The sequence below is a fragment of the Schistocerca nitens genome, unplaced genomic scaffold (assembly GCF_023898315.1).
Source record: "Schistocerca nitens isolate TAMUIC-IGC-003100 unplaced genomic scaffold, iqSchNite1.1 HiC_scaffold_247, whole genome shotgun sequence".
Classification (NCBI taxonomy): Eukaryota; Metazoa; Arthropoda; class Insecta; order Orthoptera; family Acrididae; genus Schistocerca; species Schistocerca nitens.
In genome coordinates, this window is record NW_026045788.1 from 70,321 (window position 1) to 93,198 (window position 22,878).

At 54.6% G+C, this 22,878-nt stretch overlaps 52 non-coding genes across 52 annotated transcripts; 42 read left to right on the forward strand and 10 right to left on the reverse strand.

Annotated features, from left to right (window-relative positions):
* Window positions 1-122: 122 nt before the first annotated feature.
* Window positions 123-193, forward strand: Trnag-gcc (transfer RNA glycine (anticodon GCC)). The gene has a single exon. It is a non-coding gene; the product is annotated as a tRNA-Gly (tRNA).
* Window positions 194-574: 381 nt separating this feature from the next.
* Trnam-cau (transfer RNA methionine (anticodon CAU)) lies at window positions 575-647 on the forward strand. Its single transcript has one exon. It is a non-coding gene; the product is annotated as a tRNA-Met (tRNA).
* A 305-nt stretch (window positions 648-952) lies between these two features.
* Window positions 953-1,024, forward strand: Trnae-uuc (transfer RNA glutamic acid (anticodon UUC)). The gene has a single exon. It is a non-coding gene; the product is annotated as a tRNA-Glu (tRNA).
* A 198-nt stretch (window positions 1,025-1,222) lies between these two features.
* On the forward strand, window positions 1,223-1,296 carry Trnai-aau (transfer RNA isoleucine (anticodon AAU)). The gene has a single exon. It is a non-coding gene; the product is annotated as a tRNA-Ile (tRNA).
* Window positions 1,297-1,898: 602 nt separating this feature from the next.
* Trnag-ucc (transfer RNA glycine (anticodon UCC)) lies at window positions 1,899-1,970 on the reverse strand. Its single transcript has one exon. It is a non-coding gene; the product is annotated as a tRNA-Gly (tRNA).
* A 340-nt stretch (window positions 1,971-2,310) lies between these two features.
* Window positions 2,311-2,381, forward strand: Trnag-gcc (transfer RNA glycine (anticodon GCC)). Its single transcript has one exon. It is a non-coding gene; the product is annotated as a tRNA-Gly (tRNA).
* Window positions 2,382-2,762: 381 nt separating this feature from the next.
* Trnam-cau (transfer RNA methionine (anticodon CAU)) lies at window positions 2,763-2,835 on the forward strand. The gene has a single exon. It is a non-coding gene; the product is annotated as a tRNA-Met (tRNA).
* A 305-nt stretch (window positions 2,836-3,140) lies between these two features.
* Trnae-uuc (transfer RNA glutamic acid (anticodon UUC)) lies at window positions 3,141-3,212 on the forward strand. Its single transcript has one exon. It is a non-coding gene; the product is annotated as a tRNA-Glu (tRNA).
* Window positions 3,213-3,410: 198 nt separating this feature from the next.
* On the forward strand, window positions 3,411-3,484 carry Trnai-aau (transfer RNA isoleucine (anticodon AAU)). The gene has a single exon. It is a non-coding gene; the product is annotated as a tRNA-Ile (tRNA).
* A 602-nt stretch (window positions 3,485-4,086) lies between these two features.
* Trnag-ucc (transfer RNA glycine (anticodon UCC)) lies at window positions 4,087-4,158 on the reverse strand. The gene has a single exon. It is a non-coding gene; the product is annotated as a tRNA-Gly (tRNA).
* Window positions 4,159-4,498: 340 nt separating this feature from the next.
* On the forward strand, window positions 4,499-4,569 carry Trnag-gcc (transfer RNA glycine (anticodon GCC)). Its single transcript has one exon. It is a non-coding gene; the product is annotated as a tRNA-Gly (tRNA).
* Window positions 4,570-4,949: 380 nt separating this feature from the next.
* Window positions 4,950-5,022, forward strand: Trnam-cau (transfer RNA methionine (anticodon CAU)). The gene has a single exon. It is a non-coding gene; the product is annotated as a tRNA-Met (tRNA).
* A 305-nt stretch (window positions 5,023-5,327) lies between these two features.
* Window positions 5,328-5,399, forward strand: Trnae-uuc (transfer RNA glutamic acid (anticodon UUC)). Its single transcript has one exon. It is a non-coding gene; the product is annotated as a tRNA-Glu (tRNA).
* A 198-nt stretch (window positions 5,400-5,597) lies between these two features.
* Trnai-aau (transfer RNA isoleucine (anticodon AAU)) lies at window positions 5,598-5,671 on the forward strand. Its single transcript has one exon. It is a non-coding gene; the product is annotated as a tRNA-Ile (tRNA).
* A 602-nt stretch (window positions 5,672-6,273) lies between these two features.
* Trnag-ucc (transfer RNA glycine (anticodon UCC)) lies at window positions 6,274-6,345 on the reverse strand. The gene has a single exon. It is a non-coding gene; the product is annotated as a tRNA-Gly (tRNA).
* A 340-nt stretch (window positions 6,346-6,685) lies between these two features.
* Window positions 6,686-6,756, forward strand: Trnag-gcc (transfer RNA glycine (anticodon GCC)). The gene has a single exon. It is a non-coding gene; the product is annotated as a tRNA-Gly (tRNA).
* Window positions 6,757-7,137: 381 nt separating this feature from the next.
* Trnam-cau (transfer RNA methionine (anticodon CAU)) lies at window positions 7,138-7,210 on the forward strand. Its single transcript has one exon. It is a non-coding gene; the product is annotated as a tRNA-Met (tRNA).
* Window positions 7,211-7,515: 305 nt separating this feature from the next.
* Trnae-uuc (transfer RNA glutamic acid (anticodon UUC)) lies at window positions 7,516-7,587 on the forward strand. The gene has a single exon. It is a non-coding gene; the product is annotated as a tRNA-Glu (tRNA).
* A 198-nt stretch (window positions 7,588-7,785) lies between these two features.
* On the forward strand, window positions 7,786-7,859 carry Trnai-aau (transfer RNA isoleucine (anticodon AAU)). Its single transcript has one exon. It is a non-coding gene; the product is annotated as a tRNA-Ile (tRNA).
* A 602-nt stretch (window positions 7,860-8,461) lies between these two features.
* On the reverse strand, window positions 8,462-8,533 carry Trnag-ucc (transfer RNA glycine (anticodon UCC)). The gene has a single exon. It is a non-coding gene; the product is annotated as a tRNA-Gly (tRNA).
* Window positions 8,534-8,873: 340 nt separating this feature from the next.
* On the forward strand, window positions 8,874-8,944 carry Trnag-gcc (transfer RNA glycine (anticodon GCC)). The gene has a single exon. It is a non-coding gene; the product is annotated as a tRNA-Gly (tRNA).
* A 381-nt stretch (window positions 8,945-9,325) lies between these two features.
* Window positions 9,326-9,398, forward strand: Trnam-cau (transfer RNA methionine (anticodon CAU)). The gene has a single exon. It is a non-coding gene; the product is annotated as a tRNA-Met (tRNA).
* A 305-nt stretch (window positions 9,399-9,703) lies between these two features.
* Window positions 9,704-9,775, forward strand: Trnae-uuc (transfer RNA glutamic acid (anticodon UUC)). Its single transcript has one exon. It is a non-coding gene; the product is annotated as a tRNA-Glu (tRNA).
* Window positions 9,776-9,973: 198 nt separating this feature from the next.
* Window positions 9,974-10,047, forward strand: Trnai-aau (transfer RNA isoleucine (anticodon AAU)). Its single transcript has one exon. It is a non-coding gene; the product is annotated as a tRNA-Ile (tRNA).
* Window positions 10,048-10,649: 602 nt separating this feature from the next.
* On the reverse strand, window positions 10,650-10,721 carry Trnag-ucc (transfer RNA glycine (anticodon UCC)). Its single transcript has one exon. It is a non-coding gene; the product is annotated as a tRNA-Gly (tRNA).
* A 340-nt stretch (window positions 10,722-11,061) lies between these two features.
* Trnag-gcc (transfer RNA glycine (anticodon GCC)) lies at window positions 11,062-11,132 on the forward strand. The gene has a single exon. It is a non-coding gene; the product is annotated as a tRNA-Gly (tRNA).
* A 381-nt stretch (window positions 11,133-11,513) lies between these two features.
* Trnam-cau (transfer RNA methionine (anticodon CAU)) lies at window positions 11,514-11,586 on the forward strand. The gene has a single exon. It is a non-coding gene; the product is annotated as a tRNA-Met (tRNA).
* Window positions 11,587-11,891: 305 nt separating this feature from the next.
* Window positions 11,892-11,963, forward strand: Trnae-uuc (transfer RNA glutamic acid (anticodon UUC)). Its single transcript has one exon. It is a non-coding gene; the product is annotated as a tRNA-Glu (tRNA).
* Window positions 11,964-12,161: 198 nt separating this feature from the next.
* Trnai-aau (transfer RNA isoleucine (anticodon AAU)) lies at window positions 12,162-12,235 on the forward strand. Its single transcript has one exon. It is a non-coding gene; the product is annotated as a tRNA-Ile (tRNA).
* A 602-nt stretch (window positions 12,236-12,837) lies between these two features.
* On the reverse strand, window positions 12,838-12,909 carry Trnag-ucc (transfer RNA glycine (anticodon UCC)). Its single transcript has one exon. It is a non-coding gene; the product is annotated as a tRNA-Gly (tRNA).
* A 340-nt stretch (window positions 12,910-13,249) lies between these two features.
* Trnag-gcc (transfer RNA glycine (anticodon GCC)) lies at window positions 13,250-13,320 on the forward strand. Its single transcript has one exon. It is a non-coding gene; the product is annotated as a tRNA-Gly (tRNA).
* A 380-nt stretch (window positions 13,321-13,700) lies between these two features.
* Window positions 13,701-13,773, forward strand: Trnam-cau (transfer RNA methionine (anticodon CAU)). The gene has a single exon. It is a non-coding gene; the product is annotated as a tRNA-Met (tRNA).
* A 305-nt stretch (window positions 13,774-14,078) lies between these two features.
* Window positions 14,079-14,150, forward strand: Trnae-uuc (transfer RNA glutamic acid (anticodon UUC)). The gene has a single exon. It is a non-coding gene; the product is annotated as a tRNA-Glu (tRNA).
* A 198-nt stretch (window positions 14,151-14,348) lies between these two features.
* Trnai-aau (transfer RNA isoleucine (anticodon AAU)) lies at window positions 14,349-14,422 on the forward strand. Its single transcript has one exon. It is a non-coding gene; the product is annotated as a tRNA-Ile (tRNA).
* A 602-nt stretch (window positions 14,423-15,024) lies between these two features.
* Window positions 15,025-15,096, reverse strand: Trnag-ucc (transfer RNA glycine (anticodon UCC)). The gene has a single exon. It is a non-coding gene; the product is annotated as a tRNA-Gly (tRNA).
* A 340-nt stretch (window positions 15,097-15,436) lies between these two features.
* On the forward strand, window positions 15,437-15,507 carry Trnag-gcc (transfer RNA glycine (anticodon GCC)). Its single transcript has one exon. It is a non-coding gene; the product is annotated as a tRNA-Gly (tRNA).
* Window positions 15,508-15,887: 380 nt separating this feature from the next.
* Window positions 15,888-15,960, forward strand: Trnam-cau (transfer RNA methionine (anticodon CAU)). Its single transcript has one exon. It is a non-coding gene; the product is annotated as a tRNA-Met (tRNA).
* Window positions 15,961-16,265: 305 nt separating this feature from the next.
* On the forward strand, window positions 16,266-16,337 carry Trnae-uuc (transfer RNA glutamic acid (anticodon UUC)). Its single transcript has one exon. It is a non-coding gene; the product is annotated as a tRNA-Glu (tRNA).
* Window positions 16,338-16,535: 198 nt separating this feature from the next.
* Trnai-aau (transfer RNA isoleucine (anticodon AAU)) lies at window positions 16,536-16,609 on the forward strand. Its single transcript has one exon. It is a non-coding gene; the product is annotated as a tRNA-Ile (tRNA).
* A 602-nt stretch (window positions 16,610-17,211) lies between these two features.
* Window positions 17,212-17,283, reverse strand: Trnag-ucc (transfer RNA glycine (anticodon UCC)). Its single transcript has one exon. It is a non-coding gene; the product is annotated as a tRNA-Gly (tRNA).
* A 340-nt stretch (window positions 17,284-17,623) lies between these two features.
* Trnag-gcc (transfer RNA glycine (anticodon GCC)) lies at window positions 17,624-17,694 on the forward strand. Its single transcript has one exon. It is a non-coding gene; the product is annotated as a tRNA-Gly (tRNA).
* Window positions 17,695-18,075: 381 nt separating this feature from the next.
* Window positions 18,076-18,148, forward strand: Trnam-cau (transfer RNA methionine (anticodon CAU)). The gene has a single exon. It is a non-coding gene; the product is annotated as a tRNA-Met (tRNA).
* Window positions 18,149-18,453: 305 nt separating this feature from the next.
* On the forward strand, window positions 18,454-18,525 carry Trnae-uuc (transfer RNA glutamic acid (anticodon UUC)). Its single transcript has one exon. It is a non-coding gene; the product is annotated as a tRNA-Glu (tRNA).
* A 198-nt stretch (window positions 18,526-18,723) lies between these two features.
* Window positions 18,724-18,797, forward strand: Trnai-aau (transfer RNA isoleucine (anticodon AAU)). The gene has a single exon. It is a non-coding gene; the product is annotated as a tRNA-Ile (tRNA).
* Window positions 18,798-19,399: 602 nt separating this feature from the next.
* Window positions 19,400-19,471, reverse strand: Trnag-ucc (transfer RNA glycine (anticodon UCC)). The gene has a single exon. It is a non-coding gene; the product is annotated as a tRNA-Gly (tRNA).
* Window positions 19,472-19,811: 340 nt separating this feature from the next.
* Window positions 19,812-19,882, forward strand: Trnag-gcc (transfer RNA glycine (anticodon GCC)). Its single transcript has one exon. It is a non-coding gene; the product is annotated as a tRNA-Gly (tRNA).
* A 381-nt stretch (window positions 19,883-20,263) lies between these two features.
* Window positions 20,264-20,336, forward strand: Trnam-cau (transfer RNA methionine (anticodon CAU)). Its single transcript has one exon. It is a non-coding gene; the product is annotated as a tRNA-Met (tRNA).
* Window positions 20,337-20,641: 305 nt separating this feature from the next.
* On the forward strand, window positions 20,642-20,713 carry Trnae-uuc (transfer RNA glutamic acid (anticodon UUC)). The gene has a single exon. It is a non-coding gene; the product is annotated as a tRNA-Glu (tRNA).
* Window positions 20,714-20,911: 198 nt separating this feature from the next.
* On the forward strand, window positions 20,912-20,985 carry Trnai-aau (transfer RNA isoleucine (anticodon AAU)). The gene has a single exon. It is a non-coding gene; the product is annotated as a tRNA-Ile (tRNA).
* Window positions 20,986-21,637: 652 nt separating this feature from the next.
* On the reverse strand, window positions 21,638-21,709 carry Trnag-ucc (transfer RNA glycine (anticodon UCC)). The gene has a single exon. It is a non-coding gene; the product is annotated as a tRNA-Gly (tRNA).
* Window positions 21,710-22,049: 340 nt separating this feature from the next.
* Trnag-gcc (transfer RNA glycine (anticodon GCC)) lies at window positions 22,050-22,120 on the forward strand. Its single transcript has one exon. It is a non-coding gene; the product is annotated as a tRNA-Gly (tRNA).
* A 381-nt stretch (window positions 22,121-22,501) lies between these two features.
* Trnam-cau (transfer RNA methionine (anticodon CAU)) lies at window positions 22,502-22,574 on the forward strand. Its single transcript has one exon. It is a non-coding gene; the product is annotated as a tRNA-Met (tRNA).
* Window positions 22,575-22,878: the final 304 nt, after the last annotated feature.

The window sequence follows — 22,878 nt, forward strand, 5'->3', positions numbered from 1 at the left end:
GTACAGTGCAGGATTCAGCGTCTGCAGCATCTTCTCGACAGAATGCTACGGCGCTTGACGGCAGTCCCACTTTCCCTTGAGACATCTGCTCGGGAAGCAGCGTGCAGTTACTACCGGCCCGAGCATCGGTGGTTCAGTGGCAGAGTGCTCGCCTGCCACGCGGGCGGCCCGGGTTCGATTCCCGGCCGATGCATCATTTTGCTTTTCCCACGATAATGCTGCCGTGTGGCTTGCGCGCTTGAGATGCACGATCCACATGAATGTATAGCTGGATTCCCTTGAGAAGAACCGAGAACGCAGCACTCGCGGGTCCCCACTAGGACGCTCGCATGGTGTTCTACAGACTAGCGTCGGCCTGGCCTCACAAGTTGCTGTGTCCAGGTGCCTCCGAGGCACTGAACGTTAACGACAAGGAGTGCTGCCTATCGTTTGCAAAAGCTGCAGCAACACCGCAATCAACTGGGCTGGCAATGCACGTGTAGCAACAGAACACGTTATCCAGGAAGTACAGTGTCTTTACGTCTAACATTGGGTGTGGTACTTAGCCAGTTTCCAGGACAAGCGCTTCACCTGTGCCTCGGTAGCGCAGTAGGCAGCGCGTAAGTCTCATAATCTTAAGGTCGTGAGTTCGATCCTCACCCGGGGCATTTAATTTTCTGTGACTGATGGTGATGCTGTTGCTAGGGCACCAACTTATTTCTTGTTTGTTATCCACAACGTTTTCAACGCTTCAGCGGGAAAATGTTTACTCCCTGTTATTGCTACTTACAGCTTCCCTTTTCCTCTTCTCCTAGCACAGCATGAAGCCAAAAACATTGCTCTGAGACGTTTGAGGTGCGCGCCTTGCCAGTCAGTATGCGCAAAGACGCTCGCAAAGAGAGAAGGGCGCCGACGCGGGACACGACACGAAATGCTACAAGCGACCGTCCGATCCGCGTCAGGAACGCCCACATCCGGTGTGGTCTAGTGGCTAGGATACCTGGCTTTCACCCAGGAGGCCCGGGTTCGATTCCCGGTACCGGAACGGAACTTTTTCCACACGAATCGTGACAAGTTTGAGCTGTCCGAGCTGCCGTTTCCCGTCCTGCTCGCAATATATCTACTGTTTCGTGACCGTCAGCAGAGTATAGACGAGGGAAGCAGACATCCGACGACCATAGAAATGGTGTACGGCTTCATGCCATACGTTTGCAGCGTAGGGCTGAGCGAGCGCAACTGTCGAGGCCCGTTAGCTCAGTTGGTTAGAGCGTCGTGCTAATAACGCGAAGGTCGTGGGTTCGATCCCCCCACGGGCCACAACGCTTTTACTACCACGAAAAGGCAGCGCCGATTTCAGCTGGCGAGTGTGATGACCAAAACATCATCACCCTGCGTGGAAGTTGACAGAGGATCCGAACCCGACTTGTCGGGAAGCGCTACAGCATTCACTCGGCAATGGCCATAATATGTTGAATACACTGGTTCTCAACCGATAAAGAGAAGATGAAAGGAAATGTCCGATTGCCGATGCGTAACAACTTTGGCCCTTGTCGGTACTTGGGCGGGAGAGCGCATGGGGACACAGGGTACTGTTGGCAGTTTTACTTCCTATTTTTCTTTCTCCTTTGTTTTCGGAGCTACAGCCCGATTCGGTCAGGGAGACGCCACCGTGAAATGAACGGGCGTGCTGTGTGTACATCGCCTCGCCTCTCCTTACCTCTCTCAGTCGTTTCTCGTGCTTGTCGTTTTGATATAGGCCGATTGGAGAGCGTCAGCTCTCGCGTCAGCTGAGCAAAGTCGAGACAAGTCGAGACAGTCGAGACACACTATAGGCTGGTCTGCAGCGAGTAAGAGGGGGAAAAAACATTAAGTTAAGGGCGCGTGGCGAAAGTACTCATACGTGAAATTAAAAAGCCTGTTGCGGTGGCCGGGAATCGAACCCGGACCAACTGCTTGGAAGGCAACTATGCTGACCATTACACCACCACCGCACAAGCGAGCGCCCCGACGCCGCGCTGTGTCGGCTTCCCGCCTGTCGGCAGCGGCCGAAGGTGATCGTACCTGGCAGGCGCATTTCGAGGTAGGCTAGGGGAGCACATCCAGGCGCGTTCGGACAGCGTATCCGCGCACATTTCGCATCCTTGGCAAGAGTCGGCGCCGGCGACGCAAGAGTACGCAGAGGACCGCGTTCTGGCGGCATTTTTAAGCAGTACAGTGCAGGATTCAGCGTCTGCAGCATCTTCTCGACAGAATGCTACGGCGCTTGACGGCAGTCCCACTTTCCCTTGAGACATCTGCTCGGGAAGCAGCGTGCAGTTACTACCGGCCCGAGCATCGGTGGTTCAGTGGCAGAGTGCTCGCCTGCCACGCGGGCGGCCCGGGTTCGATTCCCGGCCGATGCATCATTTTGCTTTTCCCACGATAATGCTGCCGTGTGGTTTGCGCGCTTGAGATGCACGATCCACATGAATGTATAGCTGGATTCCCTTGAGAAGAACCGAGAACGCAGCACTCGCGGGTCCCCACTAGGACGCTCGCATGGTGTTCTACAGACTAGCGTCGGCCTGGCCTCACAAGTTGCTGTGTCCAGGTGCCTCCGAGGCACTGAACGTTAACGACAAGGAGTGCTGCCTATCGTTTGCAAAAGCTGCAGCAACACCGCAATCAACTGGGCTGGCAATGCACGTGTAGCAACAGAACACGTTATCCAGGAAGTACAGTGTCTTTACGTCTAACATTGGGTGTGGTACTTAGCCAGTTTCCAGGACAAGCGCTTCACCTGTGCCTCGGTAGCGCAGTAGGCAGCGCGTAAGTCTCATAATCTTAAGGTCGTGAGTTCGATCCTCACCCGGGGCATTTAATTTTCTGTGACTGATGGTGATGCTGTTGCTAGGGCACCAACTTATTTCTTGTTTGTTATCCACAACGTTTTCAACGCTTCAGCGGGAAAATGTTTACTCCCTGTTATTGCTACTTACAGCTTCCCTTTTCCTCTTCTCCTAGCACAGCATGAAGCCAAAAACATTGCTCTGAGACGTTTGAGGTGCGCGCCTTGCCAGTCAGTATGCGCAAAGACGCTCGCAAAGAGAGAAGGGCGCCGACGCGGGACACGACACGAAATGCTACAAGCGACCGTCCGATCCGCGTCAGGAACGCCCACATCCGGTGTGGTCTAGTGGCTAGGATACCTGGCTTTCACCCAGGAGGCCCGGGTTCGATTCCCGGTACCGGAACGGAACTTTTTCCACACGAATCGTGACAAGTTTGAGCTGTCCGAGCTGCCGTTTCCCGTCCTGCTCGCAATATATCTACTGTTTCGTGACCGTCAGCAGAGTATAGACGAGGGAAGCAGACATCCGACGACCATAGAAATGGTGTACGGCTTCATGCCATACGTTTGCAGCGTAGGGCTGAGCGAGCGCAACTGTCGAGGCCCGTTAGCTCAGTTGGTTAGAGCGTCGTGCTAATAACGCGAAGGTCGTGGGTTCGATCCCCCCACGGGCCACAACGCTTTTACTACCACGAAAAGGCAGCGCCGATTTCAGCTGGCGAGTGTGATGACCAAAACATCATCACCCTGCGTGGAAGTTGACAGAGGATCCGAACCCGACTTGTCGGGAAGCGCTACAGCATTCACTCGGCAATGGCCATAATATGTTGAATACACTGGTTCTCAACCGATAAAGAGAAGATGAAAGGAAATGTCCGATTGCCGATGCGTAACAACTTTGGCCCTTGTCGGTACTTGGGCGGGAGAGCGCATGGGGACACAGGGTACTGTTGGCAGTTTTACTTCCTATTTTTCTTTCTCCTTTGTTTTCGGAGCTACAGCCCGATTCGGTCAGGGAGACGCCACCGTGAAATGAACGGGCGTGCTGTGTGTACATCGCCTCGCCTCTCCTTACCTCTCTCAGTCGTTTCTCGTGCTTGTCGTTTTGATATAGGCCGATTGGAGAGCGTCAGCTCTCGCGTCAGCTGAGCAAAGTCGAGACAAGTCGAGACAGTCGAGACACACTATAGGCTGGTCTGCAGCGAGTAAGAGGGGGAAAAAACATTAAGTTAAGGGCGCGTGGCGAAAGTACTCATACGTGACATTAAAAAGCCTGTTGCGGTGGCCGGGAATCGAACCCGGACCAACTGCTTGGAAGGCAACTATGCTGACCATTACACCACCACCGCACAAGCGAGCGCCCCGACGCCGCGCTGTGTCGGCTTCCCGCCTGTCGGCAGCGGCCGAAGGTGATCGTACCTGGCAGGCGCATTTCGAGGTAGGCTAGGGGAGCACATCCAGGCGCGTTCGGACAGCGTATCCGCGCACATTTCGCATCCTTGGCAAGAGTCGGCGCCGGCGACGCAAGAGTACGCAGAGGACCGCGTTCTGGCGGCATTTTTAAGCAGTACAGTGCAGGATTCAGCGTCTGCAGCATCTTCTCGACAGAATGCTACGGCGCTTGACGGCAGTCCCACTTTCCCTTGAGACATCTGCTCGGGAAGCAGCGTGCAGTTACTACCGGCCCGAGCATCGGTGGTTCAGTGGTAGAATGCTCGCCTGCCACGCGGGCGGCCCGGGTTCGATTCCCGGCCGATGCATCATTTTGCTTTTCCCACGATAATGCTGCCGTGTGGCTTGCGCGCTTGAGATGCACGATCCACATGAATGTATAGCAGGATTCCCTTGAGAAGAACCGAGAACGCAGCACTCGCGGGTCCCCACTAGGACGCTCGCATGGTGTTCTACAGACTAGCGTCGGCCTGGCCTCGCAAGTTGCTGTGTCCAGGTGCCTCCGAGGCACTGAACGTTAACGACAAGGAGTGCTGCCTATCGTTTGCAAATCTGCAGCAACACCGCAATCAACTGGGCTGGCAATGCACGTGTAGCAACAGAACACGTTATCCAGGAAGTACAGTGTCTTTACGTCTAACATTGGGTGTGGTACTTACCCAGTTTCCAGGACAAGCGCTTCACCTGTGCCTCGGTAGCGCAGTAGGCAGCGCGTAAGTCTCATAATCTTAAGGTCGTGAGTTCGATCCTCACCCGGGGCATTTAATTTTCTGTGACTGATGGTGATGCTGTTGCTAGGGCACCAACTTATTTCTTGTTTTTTATCCACAACGTTTTCAACGCTTCAGCGGGAAAATGTTTACTCCCTGTTATTGCTACTTACAGCTTCCCTTTTCCTCTTCTCCTAGCACAGCATGAAGCCAAAAACATTGCTCTGAGACGTTTGAGGTGCGCGCCTTGCCAGTCAGTATGCGCAAAGACGCTCGCAAAGAGAGAAGGGCGCCGACGCGGGACACGACACGAAATGCTACAAGCGACCGTCCGATCCGCCGCAGGAACGCCCGCATCCGGTGTGGTCTAGTGGCTAGGATACCTGGCTTTCACCCAGGAGGCCCGGGTTCGATTCCCGGTACCGGAACGGAACTTTTTCCACACGAATCGTGACAAGTTTGAGCTGTCCGAGCTGCCGTTTCCCGTCCTGCTCGCAATATATCTACTGTTTCGTGACCGTCAGCAGAGTATAGACGAGGGAAGCAGACATCCGACGACCATAGAAATGGTGTACGGCTTCATGCCATACGTTTGCAGCGTAGGGCTGAGCGAGTGCAACTGTCGAGGCCCGTTAGCTCAGTTGGTTAGAGCGTCGTGCTAATAACGCGAAGGTCGTGGGTTCGATCCCCCCACGGGCCACAACGCTTTTACTACCACGAAAAGGCAGCGCCGATTTCAGCTGGCGAGTGTGATGACCAAAACATCATCACCCTGCGTGGAAGTTGACAGAGGATCCGAACCCGACTTGTCGGGAAGCGCTACAGCATTCACTCGGCAATGGCCATAATATGTTGAATACACTGGTTCTCAACCGATAAAGAGAAGATGAAAGGAAATGTCCGATTGCCGATGCGTAACAACTTTGGCCCTTGTCGGTACTTGGGCGGGAGAGCGCATGGGGACACAGGGTACTGTTGGCAGTTTTACTTCCTATTTTTCTTTCTCCTTTGTTTTCGGAGCTACAGCCCGATTCGGTCAGGGAGACGCCACCGTGAAATGAACGGGCGTGCTGTGTGTACATCGCCTCGCCTCTCCTTACCTCTCTCAGTCGTTTCTCGTGCTTGTCGTTTTGATATAGGCCGATTGGAGAGCGTCAGCTCTCGCGTCAGCTGAGCAAAGTCGAGACAAGTCGAGACAGTCGAGACACACTATAGGCTGGTCTGCAGCGAGTAAGAGGGGGAAAAAACATTAAGTTAAGGGCGCGTGGCGAAAGTACTCATACGTGACATTAAAAAGCCTGTTGCGGTGGCCGGGAATCGAACCCGGACCAACTGCTTGGAAGGCAACTATGCTGACCATTACACCACCACCGCACAAGCGAGCGCCCCGACGCCGCGCTGTGTCGGCTTCCCGCCTGTCGGCAGCGGCCGAAGGTGATCGTACCTGGCAGGCGCATTTCGAGGTAGGCTAGGGGAGCACATCCAGGCGCGTTCGGACAGCGTATCCGCGCACATTTCGCATCCTTGGCAAGAGTCGGCGCCGGCGACGCAAGAGTACGCAGAGGACCGCGTTCTGGCGGCATTTTTAAGCAGTACAGTGCAGGATTCAGCGTCTGCAGCATCTTCTCGACAGAATGCTACGGCGCTTGACGGCAGTCCCACTTTCCCTTGAGACATCTGCTCGGGAAGCAGCGTGCAGTTACTACCGGCCCGAGCATCGGTGGTTCAGTGGCAGAGTGCTCGCCTGCCACGCGGGCGGCCCGGGTTCGATTCCCGGCCGATGCATCATTTTGCTTTTCCCACGATAATGCTGCCGTGTGGCTTGCGCGCTTGAGATGCACGATCCACATGAATGTATAGCTGGATTCCCTTGAGAAGAACCGAGAACGCAGCACTCGCGGGTCCCCACTAGGACGCTCGCATGGTGTTCTACAGACTAGCGTCGGCCTGGCCTCACAAGTTGCTGTGTCCAGGTGCCTCCGAGGCACTGAACGTTAACGACAAGGAGTGCTGCCTATCGTTTGCAAAAGCTGCAGCAACACCGCAATCAACTGGGCTGGCAATGCACGTGTAGCAACAGAACACGTTATCCAGGAAGTACAGTGTCTTTACGTCTAACATTGGGTGTGGTACTTAGCCAGTTTCCAGGACAAGCGCTTCACCTGTGCCTCGGTAGCGCAGTAGGCAGCGCGTAAGTCTCATAATCTTAAGGTCGTGAGTTCGATCCTCACCCGGGGCATTTAATTTTCTGTGACTGATGGTGATGCTGTTGCTAGGGCACCAACTTATTTCTTGTTTGTTATCCACAACGTTTTCAACGCTTCAGCGGGAAAATGTTTACTCCCTGTTATTGCTACTTACAGCTTCCCTTTTCCTCTTCTCCTAGCACAGCATGAAGCCAAAAACATTGCTCTGAGACGTTTGAGGTGCGCGCCTTGCCAGTCAGTATGCGCAAAGACGCTCGCAAAGAGAGAAGGGCGCCGACGCGGGACACGACACGAAATGCTACAAGCGACCGTCCGATCCGCGTCAGGAACGCCCACATCCGGTGTGGTCTAGTGGCTAGGATACCTGGCTTTCACCCAGGAGGCCCGGGTTCGATTCCCGGTACCGGAACGGAACTTTTTCCACACGAATCGTGACAAGTTTGAGCTGTCCGAGCTGCCGTTTCCCGTCCTGCTCGCAATATATCTACTGTTTCGTGACCGTCAGCAGAGTATAGACGAGGGAAGCAGACATCCGACGACCATAGAAATGGTGTACGGCTTCATGCCATACGTTTGCAGCGTAGGGCTGAGCGAGCGCAACTGTCGAGGCCCGTTAGCTCAGTTGGTTAGAGCGTCGTGCTAATAACGCGAAGGTCGTGGGTTCGATCCCCCCACGGGCCACAACGCTTTTACTACCACGAAAAGGCAGCGCCGATTTCAGCTGGCGAGTGTGATGACCAAAACATCATCACCCTGCGTGGAAGTTGACAGAGGATCCGAACCCGACTTGTCGGGAAGCGCTACAGCATTCACTCGGCAATGGCCATAATATGTTGAATACACTGGTTCTCAACCGATAAAGAGAAGATGAAAGGAAATGTCCGATTGCCGATGCGTAACAACTTTGGCCCTTGTCGGTACTTGGGCGGGAGAGCGCATGGGGACACAGGGTACTGTTGGCAGTTTTACTTCCTATTTTTCTTTCTCCTTTGTTTTCGGAGCTACAGCCCGATTCGGTCAGGGAGACGCCACCGTGAAATGAACGGGCGTGCTGTGTGTACATCGCCTCGCCTCTCCTTACCTCTCTCAGTCGTTTCTCGTGCTTGTCGTTTTGATATAGGCCGATTGGAGAGCGTCAGCTCTCGCGTCAGCTGAGCAAAGTCGAGACAAGTCGAGACAGTCGAGACACACTATAGGCTGGTCTGCAGCGAGTAAGAGGGGGAAAAAACATTAAGTTAAGGGCGCGTGGCGAAAGTACTCATACGTGACATTAAAAAGCCTGTTGCGGTGGCCGGGAATCGAACCCGGACCAACTGCTTGGAAGGCAACTATGCTGACCATTACACCACCACCGCACAAGCGAGCGCCCCGACGCCGCGCTGTGTCGGCTTCCCGCCTGTCGGCAGCGGCCGAAGGTGATCGTACCTGGCAGGCGCATTTCGAGGTAGGCTAGGGGAGCACATCCAGGCGCGTTCGGACAGCGTATCCGCGCACATTTCGCATCCTTGGCAAGAGTCGGCGCCGGCGACGCAAGAGTACGCAGAGGACCGCGTTCTGGCGGCATTTTTAAGCAGTACAGTGCAGGATTCAGCGTCTGCAGCATCTTCTCGACAGAATGCTACGGCGCTTGACGGCAGTCCCACTTTCCCTTGAGACATCTGCTCGGGAAGCAGCGTGCAGTTACTACCGGCCCGAGCATCGGTGGTTCAGTGGCAGAGTGCTCGCCTGCCACGCGGGCGGCCCGGGTTCGATTCCCGGCCGATGCATCATTTTGCTTTTCCCACGATAATGCTGCCGTGTGGCTTGCGCGCTTGAGATGCACGATCCACATGAATGTATAGCTGGATTCCCTTGAGAAGAACCGAGAACGCAGCACTCGCGGGTCCCCACTAGGACGCTCGCATGGTGTTCTACAGACTAGCGTCGGCCTGGCCTCACAAGTTGCTGTGTCCAGGTGCCTCCGAGGCACTGAACGTTAACGACAAGGAGTGCTGCCTATCGTTTGCAAAAGCTGCAGCAACACCGCAATCAACTGGGCTGGCAATGCACGTGTAGCAACAGAACACGTTATCCAGGAAGTACAGTGTCTTTACGTCTAACATTGGGTGTGGTACTTAGCCAGTTTCCAGGACAAGCGCTTCACCTGTGCCTCGGTAGCGCAGTAGGCAGCGCGTAAGTCTCATAATCTTAAGGTCGTGAGTTCGATCCTCACCCGGGGCATTTAATTTTCTGTGACTGATGGTGATGCTGTTGCTAGGGCACCAACTTATTTCTTGTTTGTTATCCACAACGTTTTCAACGCTTCAGCGGGAAAATGTTTACTCCCTGTTATTGCTACTTACAGCTTCCCTTTTCCTCTTCTCCTAGCACAGCATGAAGCCAAAAACATTGCTCTGAGACGTTTGAGGTGCGCGCCTTGCCAGTCAGTATGCGCAAAGACGCTCGCAAAGAGAGAAGGGCGCCGACGCGGGACACGACACGAAATGCTACAAGCGACCGTCCGATCCGCGTCAGGAACGCCCACATCCGGTGTGGTCTAGTGGCTAGGATACCTGGCTTTCACCCAGGAGGCCCGGGTTCGATTCCCGGTACCGGAACGGAACTTTTTCCACACGAATCGTGACAAGTTTGAGCTGTCCGAGCTGCCGTTTCCCGTCCTGCTCGCAATATATCTACTGTTTCGTGACCGTCAGCAGAGTATAGACGAGGGAAGCAGACATCCGACGACCATAGAAATGGTGTACGGCTTCATGCCATACGTTTGCAGCGTAGGGCTGAGCGAGCGCAACTGTCGAGGCCCGTTAGCTCAGTTGGTTAGAGCGTCGTGCTAATAACGCGAAGGTCGTGGGTTCGATCCCCCCACGGGCCACAACGCTTTTACTACCACGAAAAGGCAGCGCCGATTTCAGCTGGCGAGTGTGATGACCAAAACATCATCACCCTGCGTGGAAGTTGACAGAGGATCCGAACCCGACTTGTCGGGAAGCGCTACAGCATTCACTCGGCAATGGCCATAATATGTTGAATACACTGGTTCTCAACCGATAAAGAGAAGATGAAAGGAAATGTCCGATTGCCGATGCGTAACAACTTTGGCCCTTGTCGGTACTTGGGCGGGAGAGCGCATGGGGACACAGGGTACTGTTGGCAGTTTTACTTCCTATTTTTCTTTCTCCTTTGTTTTCGGAGCTACAGCCCGATTCGGTCAGGGAGACGCCACCGTGAAATGAACGGGCGTGCTGTGTGTACATCGCCTCGCCTCTCCTTACCTCTCTCAGTCGTTTCTCGTGCTTGTCGTTTTGATATAGGCCGATTGGAGAGCGTCAGCTCTCGCGTCAGCTGAGCAAAGTCGAGACAAGTCGAGACAGTCGAGACACACTATAGGCTGGTCTGCAGCGAGTAAGAGGGGGAAAAAACATTAAGTTAAGGGCGCGTGGCGAAAGTACTCATACGTGACATTAAAAAGCCTGTTGCGGTGGCCGGGAATCGAACCCGGACCAACTGCTTGGAAGGCAACTATGCTGACCATTACACCACCACCGCACAAGCGAGCGCCCCGACGCCGCGCTGTGTCGGCTTCCCGCCTGTCGGCAGCGGCCGAAGGTGATCGTACCTGGCAGGCGCATTTCGAGGTAGGCTAGGGGAGCACATCCAGGCGCGTTCGGACAGCGTATCCGCGCACATTTCGCATCCTTGGCAAGAGTCGGCGCCGGCGACGCAAGAGTACGCAGAGGACCGCGTTCTGGCGGCATTTTTAAGCAGTACAGTGCAGGATTCAGCGTCTGCAGCATCTTCTCGACAGAATGCTACGGCGCTTGACGGCAGTCCCACTTTCCCTTGAGACATCTGCTCGGGAAGCAGCGTGCAGTTACTACCGGCCCGAGCATCGGTGGTTCAGTGGTAGAATGCTCGCCTGCCACGCGGGCGGCCCGGGTTCGATTCCCGGCCGATGCATCATTTTGCTTTTCCCACGATAATGCTGCCGTGTGGCTTGCGCGCTTGAGATGCACGATCCACATGAATGTATAGCAGGATTCCCTTGAGAAGAACCGAGAACGCAGCACTCGCGGGTCCCCACTAGGACGCTCGCATGGTGTTCTACAGACTAGCGTCGGCCTGGCCTCGCAAGTTGCTGTGTCCAGGTGCCTCCGAGGCACTGAACGTTAACGACAAGGAGTGCTGCCTATCGTTTGCAAAAGCTGCAGCAACACCGCAATCAACTGGGCTGGCAATGCACGTGTAGCAACAGAACACGTTATCCAGGAAGTACAGTGTCTTTACGTCTAACATTGGGTGTGGTACTTAGCCAGTTTCCAGGACAAGCGCTTCACCTGTGCCTCGGTAGCGCAGTAGGCAGCGCGTAAGTCTCATAATCTTAAGGTCGTGAGTTCGATCCTCACCCGGGGCATTTAATTTTCTGTGACTGATGGTGATGCTGTTGCTAGGGCACCAACTTATTTCTTGTTTGTTATCCACAACGTTTTCAACGCTTCAGCGGGAAAATGTTTACTCCCTGTTATTGCTACTTACAGCTTCCCTTTTCCTCTTCTCCTAGCACAGCATGAAGCCAAAAACATTGCTCTGAGACGTTTGAGGTGCGCGCCTTGCCAGTCAGTATGCGCAAAGACGCTCGCAAAGAGAGAAGGGCGCCGACGCGGGACACGACACGAAATGCTACAAGCGACCGTCCGATCCGCGTCAGGAACGCCCACATCCGGTGTGGTCTAGTGGCTAGGATACCTGGCTTTCACCCAGGAGGCCCGGGTTCGATTCGCGGTACCGGAACGGAACTTTTTCCACACGAATCGTGACAAGTTTGAGCTGTCCGAGCTGCCGTTTCCCGTCCTGCTCGCAATATATCTACTGTTTCGTGACCGTCAGCAGAGTATAGACGAGGGAAGCAGACATCCGACGACCATAGAAATGGTGTACGGCTTCATGCCATACGTTTGCAGCGTAGGGCTGAGCGAGCGCAACTGTCGAGGCCCGTTAGCTCAGTTGGTTAGAGCGTCGTGCTAATAACGCGAAGGTCGTGGGTTCGATCCCCCCACGGGCCACAACGCTTTTACTACCACGAAAAGGCAGCGCCGATTTCAGCTGGCGAGTGTGATGACCAAAACATCATCACCCTGCGTGGAAGTTGACAGAGGATCCGAACCCGACTTGTCGGGAAGCGCTACAGCATTCACTCGGCAATGGCCATAATATGTTGAATACACTGGTTCTCAACCGATAAAGAGAAGATGAAAGGAAATGTCCGATTGCCGATGCGTAACAACTTTGGCCCTTGTCGGTACTTGGGCGGGAGAGCGCATGGGGACACAGGGTACTGTTGGCAGTTTTACTTCCTATTTTTCTTTCTCCTTTGTTTTCGGAGCTACAGCCCGATTCGGTCAGGGAGACGCCACCGTGAAATGAACGGGCGTGCTGTGTGTACATCGCCTCGCCTCTCCTTACCTCTCTCAGTCGTTTCTCGTGCTTGTCGTTTTGATATAGGCCGATTGGAGAGCGTCAGCTCTCGCGTCAGCTGAGCAAAGTCGAGACAAGTCGAGACAGTCGAGACACACTATAGGCTGGTCTGCAGCGAGTAAGAGGGGGAAAAAACATTAAGTTAAGGGCGCGTGGCGAAAGTACTCATACGTGACATTAAAAAGCCTGTTGCGGTGGCCGGGAATCGAACCCGGACCAACTGCTTGGAAGGCAACTATGCTGACCATTACACCACCACCGCACAAGCGAGCGCCCCGACGCCGCGCTGTGTCGGCTTCCCGCCTGTCGGCAGCGGCCGAAGGTGATCGTACCTGGCAGGCGCATTTCGAGGTAGGCTAGGGGAGCACATCCAGGCGCGTTCGGACAGCGTATCCGCGCACATTTCGCATCCTTGGCAAGAGTCGGCGCCGGCGACGCAAGAGTACGCAGAGGACCGCGTTCTGGCGGCATTTTTAAGCAGTACAGTGCAGGATTCAGCGTCTGCAGCATCTTCTCGACAGAATGCTACGGCGCTTGACGGCAGTCCCACTTTCCCTTGAGACATCTGCTCGGGAAGCAGCGTGCAGTTACTACCGGCCCGAGCATCGGTGGTTCAGTGGTAGAATGCTCGCCTGCCACGCGGGCGGCCCGGGTTCGATTCCCGGCCGATGCATCATTTTGCTTTTCCCACGATAATGCTGCCGTGTGGCTTGCGCGCTTGAGATGCACGATCCACATGAATGTATAGCAGGATTCCCTTGAGAAGAACCGAGAACGCAGCACTCGCGGGTCCCCACTAGGACGCTCGCATGGTGTTCTACAGACTAGCGTCGGCCTGGCCTCGCAAGTTGCTGTGTCCAGGTGCCTCCGAGGCACTGAACGTTAACGACAAGGAGTGCTGCCTATCGTTTGCAAATCTGCAGCAACACCGCAATCAACTGGGCTGGCAATGCACGTGTAGCAACAGAACACGTTATCCAGGAAGTACAGTGTCTTTACGTCTAACATTGGGTGTGGTACTTAGCCAGTTTCCAGGACAAGCGCTTCACCTGTGCCTCGGTAGCGCAGTAGGCAGCGCGTAAGTCTCATAATCTTAAGGTCGTGAGTTCGATCCTCACCCGGGGCATTTAATTTTCTGTGACTGATGGTGATGCTGTTGCTAGGGCACCAACTTATTTCTTGTTTTTTATCCACAACGTTTTCAACGCTTCAGCGGGAAAATGTTTACTCCCTGTTATTGCTACTTACAGCTTCCCTTTTCCTCTTCTCCTAGCACAGCATGAAGCCAAAAACATTGCTCTGAGACGTTTGAGGTGCGCGCCTTGCCAGTCAGTATGCGCAAAGACGCTCGCAAAGAGAGAAGGGCGCCGACGCGGGACACGACACGAAATGCTACAAGCGACCGTCCGATCCGCGTCAGGAACGCCCACATCCGGTGTGGTCTAGTGGCTAGGATACCTGGCTTTCACCCAGGAGGCCCGGGTTCGATTCCCGGTACCGGAACGGAACTTTTTCCACACGAATCGTGACAAGTTTGAGCTGTCCGAGCTGCCGTTTCCCGTCCTGCTCGCAATATATCTACTGTTTCGTGACCGTCAGCAGAGTATAGACGAGGGAAGCAGACATCCGACGACCATAGAAATGGTGTACGGCTTCATGCCATACGTTTGCAGCGTAGGGCTGAGCGAGCGCAACTGTCGAGGCCCGTTAGCTCAGTTGGTTAGAGCGTCGTGCTAATAACGCGAAGGTCGTGGGTGCGATCCCCCCACGGGCCACAACGCTTTTACTACCACGAAAAGGCAGCGCCGATTTCAGCTGGCGAGTGTGATGACCAAAACATCATCACCCTGCGTGGAAGTTGACAGAGGATCCGAACCCGACTTGTCGGGAAGCGCTACAGCATTCACTCGGCAATGGCCATAATATGTTGAATACACTGGTTCTCAACCGATAAAGAGAAGATGAAAGGAAATGTCCGATTGCCGATGCGTAACAACTTTGGCCCTTGTCGGTACTTGGGCGGGAGAGCGCATGGGGACACAGGGTACTGTTGGCAGTTTTACTTCCTATTTTTCTTTCTCCTTTGTTTTCGGAGCTACAGCCCGATTCGGTCAGGGAGACGCCACCGTGAAATGAACGGGCGTGCTGTGTGTACATCGCCTCGCCTCTCCTTACCTCTCTCAGTCGTTTCTCGTGCTTGTCGTTTTGATATAGGCCGATTGGAGAGCGTCAGCTCTCGCGTCAGCTGAGCAAAGTCGAGACAAGTCGAGACAGTCGAGACACACTATAGGCTGGTCTGCAGCGAGTAAGAGGGGGAAAAAACATTAAGTTAAGGGCGCGTGGCGAAAGTACTCATACGTGACATTAAAAAGCCTGTTGCGGTGGCCGGGAATCGAACCCGGACCAACTGCTTGGAAGGCAACTATGCTGACCATTACACCACCACCGCACAAGCGAGCGCCCCGACGCCGCGCTGTGTCGGCTTCCCGCCTGTCGGCAGCGGCCGAAGGTGATCGTACCTGGCAGGCGCATTTCGAGGTAGGCTAGGGGAGCACATCCAGGCGCGTTCGGACAGCGTATCCGCGCACATTTCGCATCCTTGGCAAGAGTCGGCGCCGGCGACGCAAGAGTACGCAGAGGACCGCGTTCTGGCGGCATTTTTAAGCAGTACAGTGCAGGATTCAGCGTCTGCAGCATCTTCTCGACAGAATGCTACGGCGCTTGACGGCAGTCCCACTTTCCCTTGAGACATCTGCTCGGGAAGCAGCGTGCAGTTACTACCGGCCCGAGCATCGGTGGTTCAGTGGTAGAATGCTCGCCTGCCACGCGGGCGGCCCGGGTTCGATTCCCGGCCGATGCATCATTTTGCTTTTCCCACGATAATGCTGCCGTGTGGCTTGCGCGCTTGAGATGCACGATCCACATGAATGTATAGCAGGATTCCCTTGAGAAGAACCGAGAACGCAGCACTCGCGGGTCCCCACTAGGACGCTCGCATGGTGTTCTACAGACTAGCGTCGGCCTGGCCTCGCAAGTTGCTGTGTCCAGGTGCCTCCGAGGCACTGAACGTTAACGACAAGGAGTGCTGCCTATCGTTTGCAAATCTGCAGCAACACCGCAATCAACTGGGCTGGCAATGCACGTGTAGCAACAGAACACGTTATCCAGGAAGTACAGTGTCTTTACGTCTAACATTGGGTGTGGTACTTAGCCAGTTTCCAGGACAAGCGCTTCACCTGTGCCTCGGTAGCGCAGTAGGCAGCGCGTAAGTCTCATAATCTTAAGGTCGTGAGTTCGATCCTCACCCGGGGCATTTAATTTTCTGTGACTGATGGTGATGCTGTTGCTAGGGCACCAACTTATTTCTTGTTTTTTATCCACAACGTTTTCAACGCTTCAGCGGGAAAATGTTTACTCCCTGTTATTGCTACTTACAGCTTCCCTTTTCCTCTTCTCCTAGCACAGCATGAAGCCAAAAACATTGCTCTGAGACGTTTGAGGTGCGCGCCTTGCCAGTCAGTATGCGCAAAGACGCTCGCAAAGAGAGAAGGGCGCCGACGCGGGACACGACACGAAATGCTACAAGCGACCGTCCGATCCGCCGCAGGAACGCCCGCATCCGGTGTGGTCTAGTGGCTAGGATACCTGGCTTTCACCCAGGAGGCCCGGGTTCGATTCCCGGTACCGGAACGGAACTTTTTCCACACGAATCGTGACAAGTTTGAGCTGTCCGAGCTGCCGTTTCCCGTCCTGCTCGCAATATATCTACTGTTTCGTGACCGTCAGCAGAGTATAGACGAGGGAAGCAGACATCCGACGACCATAGAAATGGTGTACGGCTTCATGCCATACGTTTGCAGCGTAGGGCTGAGCGAGTGCAACTGTCGAGGCCCGTTAGCTCAGTTGGTTAGAGCGTCGTGCTAATAACGCGAAGGTCGTGGGTTCGATCCCCCCACGGGCCACAACGCTTTTACTACCACGAAAAGGCAGCGCCGATTTCAGCTGGCGAGTGTGATGACCAAAACATCATCACCCTGCGTGGAAGTTGACAGAGGATCCGAACCCGACTTGTCGGGAAGCGCTACAGCATTCACTCGGCAATGGCCATAATATGTTGAATACACTGGTTCTCAACCGATAAAGAGAAGATGAAAGGAAATGTCCGATTGCCGATGCGTAACAACTTTGGCCCTTGTCGGTACTTGGGCGGGAGAGCGCATGGGGACACAGGGTACTGTTGGCAGTTTTACTTCCTATTTTTCTTTCTCCTTTGTTTTCGGAGCTACAGCCCGATTCGGTCAGGGAGACGCCACCGTGAAATGAACGGGCGTGCTGTGTGTACATCGCCTCGCCTCTCCTTACCTCTCTCAGTCGTTTCTCGTGCTTGTCGTTTTGATATAGGCCGATTGGAGAGCGTCAGCTCTCGCGTCAGCTGAGCAAAGTCGAGACAAGTCGAGACAGTCGAGACACACTATAGGCTGGTCTGCAGCGAGTAAGAGGGGGAAAAAACATTAAGTTAAGGGCGCGTGGCGAAAGTACTCATACGTGACATTAAAAAGCCTGTTGCGGTGGCCGGGAATCGAACCCGGACCAACTGCTTGGAAGGCAACTATGCTGACCATTACACCACCACCGCACAAGCGAGCGCCCCGACGCCGCGCTGTGTCGGCTTCCCGCCTGTCGGCAGCGGCCGAAGGTGATCGTACCTGGCAGGCGCATTTCGAGGTAGGCTAGGGGAGCACATCCAGGCGCGTTCGGACAGCGTATCCGCGCACATTTCGCATCCTTGGCAAGAGTCGGCGCCGGCGACGCAAGAGTACGCAGAGGACCGCGTTCTGGCGGCATTTTTAAGCAGTACAGTGCAGGATTCAGCGTCTGCAGCATCTTCTCGACAGAATGCTACGGCGCTTGACGGCAGTCCCACTTTCCCTTGAGACATCTGCTCGGGAAGCAGCGTGCAGTTACTACCGGCCCGAGCATCGGTGGTTCAGTGGTAGAATGCTCGCCTGCCACGCGGGCGGCCCGGGTTCGATTCCCGGCCGATGCATCATTTTGCTTTTCCCACGATAATGCTGCCGTGTGGCTTGCGCGCTTGAGATGCACGATCCACATGAATGTATAGCTGGATTCCCTTGAGAAGAACCGAGAACGCAGCACTCGCGGGTCCCCACTAGGACGCTCGCATGGTGTTCTACAGACTAGCGTCGGCCTGGCCTCACAAGTTGCTGTGTCCAGGTGCCTCCGAGGCACTGAACGTTAACGACAAGGAGTGCTGCCTATCGTTTGCAAAAGCTGCAGCAACACCGCAATCAACTGGGCTGGCAATGCACGTGTAGCAACAGAACACGTTATCCAGGAAGTACAGTGTCTTTACGTCTAACATTGGGTGTGGTACTTAGCCAGTTTCCAGGACAAGCGCTTCACCTGTGCCTCGGTAGCGCAGTAGGCAGCGCGTAAGTCTCATAATCTTAAGGTCGTGAGTTCGATCCTCACCCGGGGCATTTAATTTTCTGTGACTGATGGTGATGCTGTTGCTAGGGCACCAACTTATTTCTTGTTTGTTATCCACAACGTTTTCAACGCTTCAGCGGGAAAATGTTTACTCCCTGTTATTGCTACTTACAGCTTCCCTTTTCCTCTTCTCCTAGCACAGCATGAAGCCAAAAACATTGCTCTGAGACGTTTGAGGTGCGCGCCTTGCCAGTCAGTATGCGCAAAGACGCTCGCAAAGAGAGAAGGGCGCCGACGCGGGACACGACACGAAATGCTACAAGCGACCGTCCGATCCGCGTCAGGAACGCCCGCATCCGGTGTGGTCTAGTGGCTAGGATACCTGGCTTTCACCCAGGAGGCCCGGGTTCGATTCCCGGTACCGGAACGGAACTTTTTCCACACGAATCGTGACAAGTTTGAGCTGTCCGAGCTGCCGTTTCCCGTCCTGCTCGCAATATATCTACTGTTTCGTGACCGTCAGCAGAGTATAGACGAGGGAAGCAGACATCCGACGACCATAGAAATGGTGTACGGCTTCATGCCATACGTTTGCAGCGTAGGGCTGAGCGAGTGCAACTGTCGAGGCCCGTTAGCTCAGTTGGTTAGAGCGTCGTGCTAATAACGCGAAGGTCGTGGGTTCGATCCCCCCACGGGCCACAACGCTTTTACTACCACGAAAAGGCAGCGCCGATTTCAGCTGGCGAGTGTGATGACCAAAACATCATCACCCTGCGTGGAAGTTGACAGAGGATCCGAACCCGACTTGTCGGGAAGCGCTACAGCATTCACTCGGCAATGGCCATAATATGTTGAATACACTGGTTCTCAACCGATAAAGAGAAGATGAAAGGAAATGTCCGATTGCCGATGCGTAACAACTTTGGCCCTTGTCGGTACTTGGGCGGGAGAGCGCATGGGGACACAGGGTACTGTTGGCAGTTTTACTTCCTATTTTTCTTTCTCCTTTGTTTTCGGAGCTACAGCCCGATTCGGTCAGGGAGACGCCACCGTGAAATGAACGGGCGTGCTGTGTGTACATCGCCTCGCCTCTCCTTACCTCTCTCAGTCGTTTCTCGTGCTTGTCGTTTTGATATAGGCCGATTGGAGAGCGTCAGCTCTCGCGTCAGCTGAGCAAAGTCGAGACAAGTCGAGACAGTCGAGACACACTATAGGCTGGTCTGCAGCGAGTAAGAGGGGGAAAAAACATTAAGTTAAGGGCGCGTGGCGAAAGTACTCATACGTGACATTAAAAAGCCTGTTGCGGTGGCCGGGAATCGAACCCGGACCAACTGCTTGGAAGGCAACTATGCTGACCATTACACCACCACCGCACAAGCGAGCGCCCCGACGCCGCGCTGTGTCGGCTTCCCGCCTGTCGGCAGCGGCCGAAGGTGATCGTACCTGGCAGGCGCATTTCGAGGTAGGCTAGGGGAGCACATCCAGGCGCGTTCGGACAGCGTATCCGCGCACATTTCGCATCCTTGGCAAGAGTCGGCGCCGGCGACGCAAGAGTACGCAGAGGACCGCGTTCTGGCGGCATTTTTAAGCAGTACAGTGCAGGATTCAGCGTCTGCAGCATCTTCTCGACAGAATGCTACGGCGCTTGACGGCAGTCCCACTTTCCCTTGAGACATCTGCTCGGGAAGCAGCGTGCAGTTACTACCGGCCCGAGCATCGGTGGTTCAGTGGTAGAATGCTCGCCTGCCACGCGGGCGGCCCGGGTTCGATTCCCGGCCGATGCATCATTTTGCTTTTCCCACGATAATGCTGCCGTGTGGCTTGCGCGCTTGAGATGCACGATCCACATGAATGTATAGCTGGATTCCCTTGAGAAGAACCGAGAACGCAGCACTCGCGGGTCCCCACTAGGACGCTCGCATGGTGTTCTACAGACTAGCGTCGGCCTGGCCTCACAAGTTGCTGTGTCCAGGTGCCTCCGAGGCACTGAACGTTAACGACAAGGAGTGCTGCCTATCGTTTGCAAAAGCTGCAGCAACACCGCAATCAACTGGGCTGGCAATGCACGTGTAGCAACAGAACACGTTATCCAGGAAGTACAGTGTCTTTACGTCTAACATTGGGTGTGGTACTTAGCCAGTTTCCAGGACAAGCGCTTCACCTGTGCCTCGGTAGCGCAGTAGGCAGCGCGTAAGTCTCATAATCTTAAGGTCGTGAGTTCGATCCTCACCCGGGGCATTTAATTTTCTGTGACTGATGGTGATGCTGTTGCTAGGGCACCAACTTATTTCTTGTTTGTTATCCACAACGTTTTCAACGCTTCAGCGGGAAAATGTTTACTCCCTGTTATTGCTACTTACAGCTTCCCTTTTCCTCTTCTCCTAGCACAGCATGAAGCCAAAAACATTGCTCTGAGACGTTTGAGGTGCGCGCCTTGCCAGTCAGTATGCGCAAAGACGCTCGCAAAGAGAGAAGGGCGCCGACGTGGGACACGACACGAAATGCTACAAGCGACCGTCCGATCCGCGTCAGGAACGCCCACATCCGGTGTGGTCTAGTGGCTAGGATACCTGGCTTTCACCCAGGAGGCCCGGGTTCGATTCCCGGTACCGGAACGGAACTTTTTCCACACGAATCGTGACAAGTTTGAGCTGTCCGAGCTGCCGTTTCCTGTCCTGCTCGCAATATATCTACTGTTTCGTGACCGTCAGCAGAGTATAGACGAGGGAAGCAGACATCCGACGACCATAGAAATGGTGTACGGCTTCATGCCATACGTTTGCAGCGTAGGGCTGAGCGAGCGCAACTGTCGAGGCCCGTTAGCTCAGTTGGTTAGAGCGTCGTGCTAATAACGCGAAGGTCGTGGGTTCGATCCCCCCACGGGCCACAACGCTTTTACTACCACGAAAAGGCAGCGCCGATTTCAGCTGGCGAGTGTGATGACCAAAAGATCATCACCCTGCGTGGAAGTTGACAGAGGATCCGAACCCGACTTGTCGGGAAGCGCTACAGCATTCACTCGGCAATGGCCATAATACGTTGAATACACTGGTTCTCAACCGATAAAGAGAAGATGAAAGGAAATGTCCGATTGCCGATGCGTAACAACTTTGGCCCTTGTCGGTACTTGGGCGGGAGAGCGCATGGGGACACAGGGTACTGTTGGCAGTTTTACTTCCTATTTTTCTTTCTCCTTTGTTTTCGGAGCTACAGCCCGGTTCGGTCAGGGAGACGCCACCGTGAAATGAACGGGCGTGCTGTGTGTACATCGCCCCGCCTCTCCTTACCTCTCTCAGTCGTTTCTCGTGCTTGTCGTTTTGATATAGGCCGATTGGAGAGCGTCAGCTCTCGCGTCAGCTGAGCAAAGTCGAGACAAGTCGAGACAAGTCGAGACAAGTCGAGACAAGTCGAGACAAGTCGAGACAAGTCGAGACAGTCGAGACACACTATAGGCTGGTCTGCAGCGAGTAAGAGGGGGAAAAAACATTAAGTTAAGGGCGCGTGGCGAAAGTACTCATACGTGACATTAAAAAGCCTGTTGCGGTGGCCGGGAATCGAACCCGGACCAACTGCTTGGAAGGCAACTATGCTGACCATTACACCACCACCGCACAAGCGAGCGCCCCGACGCCGCGCTGTGTCGGCTTCCCGCCTGTCGGCAGCGGCCGAAGGTGATCGTACCTGGCAGGCGCATTTCGAGGTAGGCTAGGGGAGCACATCCAGGCGCGTTCGGACAGCGTATCCGCGCACATTTCGCATCCTTGGCAAGAGTCGGCGCCGGCGACGCAAGAGTACGCAGAGGACCGCGTTCTGGCGGCATTTTTAAGCAGTACAGTGCAGGATTCAGCGTCTGCAGCATCTTCTCGACAGAATGCTACGGCGCTTGACGGCAGTCCCACTTTCCCTTGAGACATCTGCTCGGGAAGCAGCGTGCAGTTACTACCGGCCCGAGCATCGGTGGTTCAGTGGCAGAGTGCTCGCCTGCCACGCGGGCGGCCCGGGTTCGATTCCCGGCCGATGCATCATTTTGCTTTTCCCACGATAATGCTGCCGTGTGGCTTGCGCGCTTGAGATGCACGATCCACATGAATGTATAGCTGGATTCCCTTGAGAAGAACCGAGAACGCAGCACTCGCGGGTCCCCACTAGGACGCTCGCATGGTGTTCTACAGACTAGCGTCGGCCTGGCCTCACAAGTTGCTGTGTCCAGGTGCCTCCGAGGCACTGAACGTTAACGACAAGGAGTGCTGCCTATCGTTTGCAAAAGCTGCAGCAACACCGCAATCAACTGGGCTGGCAATGCACGTGTAGCAACAGAACACGTTATCCAGGAAGTACAGTGTCTTTACGTCTAACATTGGGTGTGGTACTTAGCCAGTTTCCAGGACAAGCGCTTCACCTGTGCCTCGGTAGCGCAGTAGGCAGCGCGTAAGTCTCATAATCTTAAGGTCGTGAGTTCGATCCTCACCCGGGGCATTTAATTTTCTGTGACTTATGGTGATGCTGTTGCTAGGGCACCAACTTATTTCTTGTTTGTTATCCACAACGTTTTCAACGCTTCAGCGGGAAAATGTTTACTCCCTGTTATTGCTACTTACAGCTTCCCTTTTCCTCTTCTCCTAGCACAGCATGAAGCCAAAAACATTGCTCTGAGACGTTTGAGGTGCGCGCCTTGCCAGTCAGTATGCGCAAAGACGCTCGCAAAGAGAGAAGGGCGCCGACGCGGGACACGACACGAAATGCTACAAGCGACCGTCCGATCCGCGTCAGGAACGCCCAC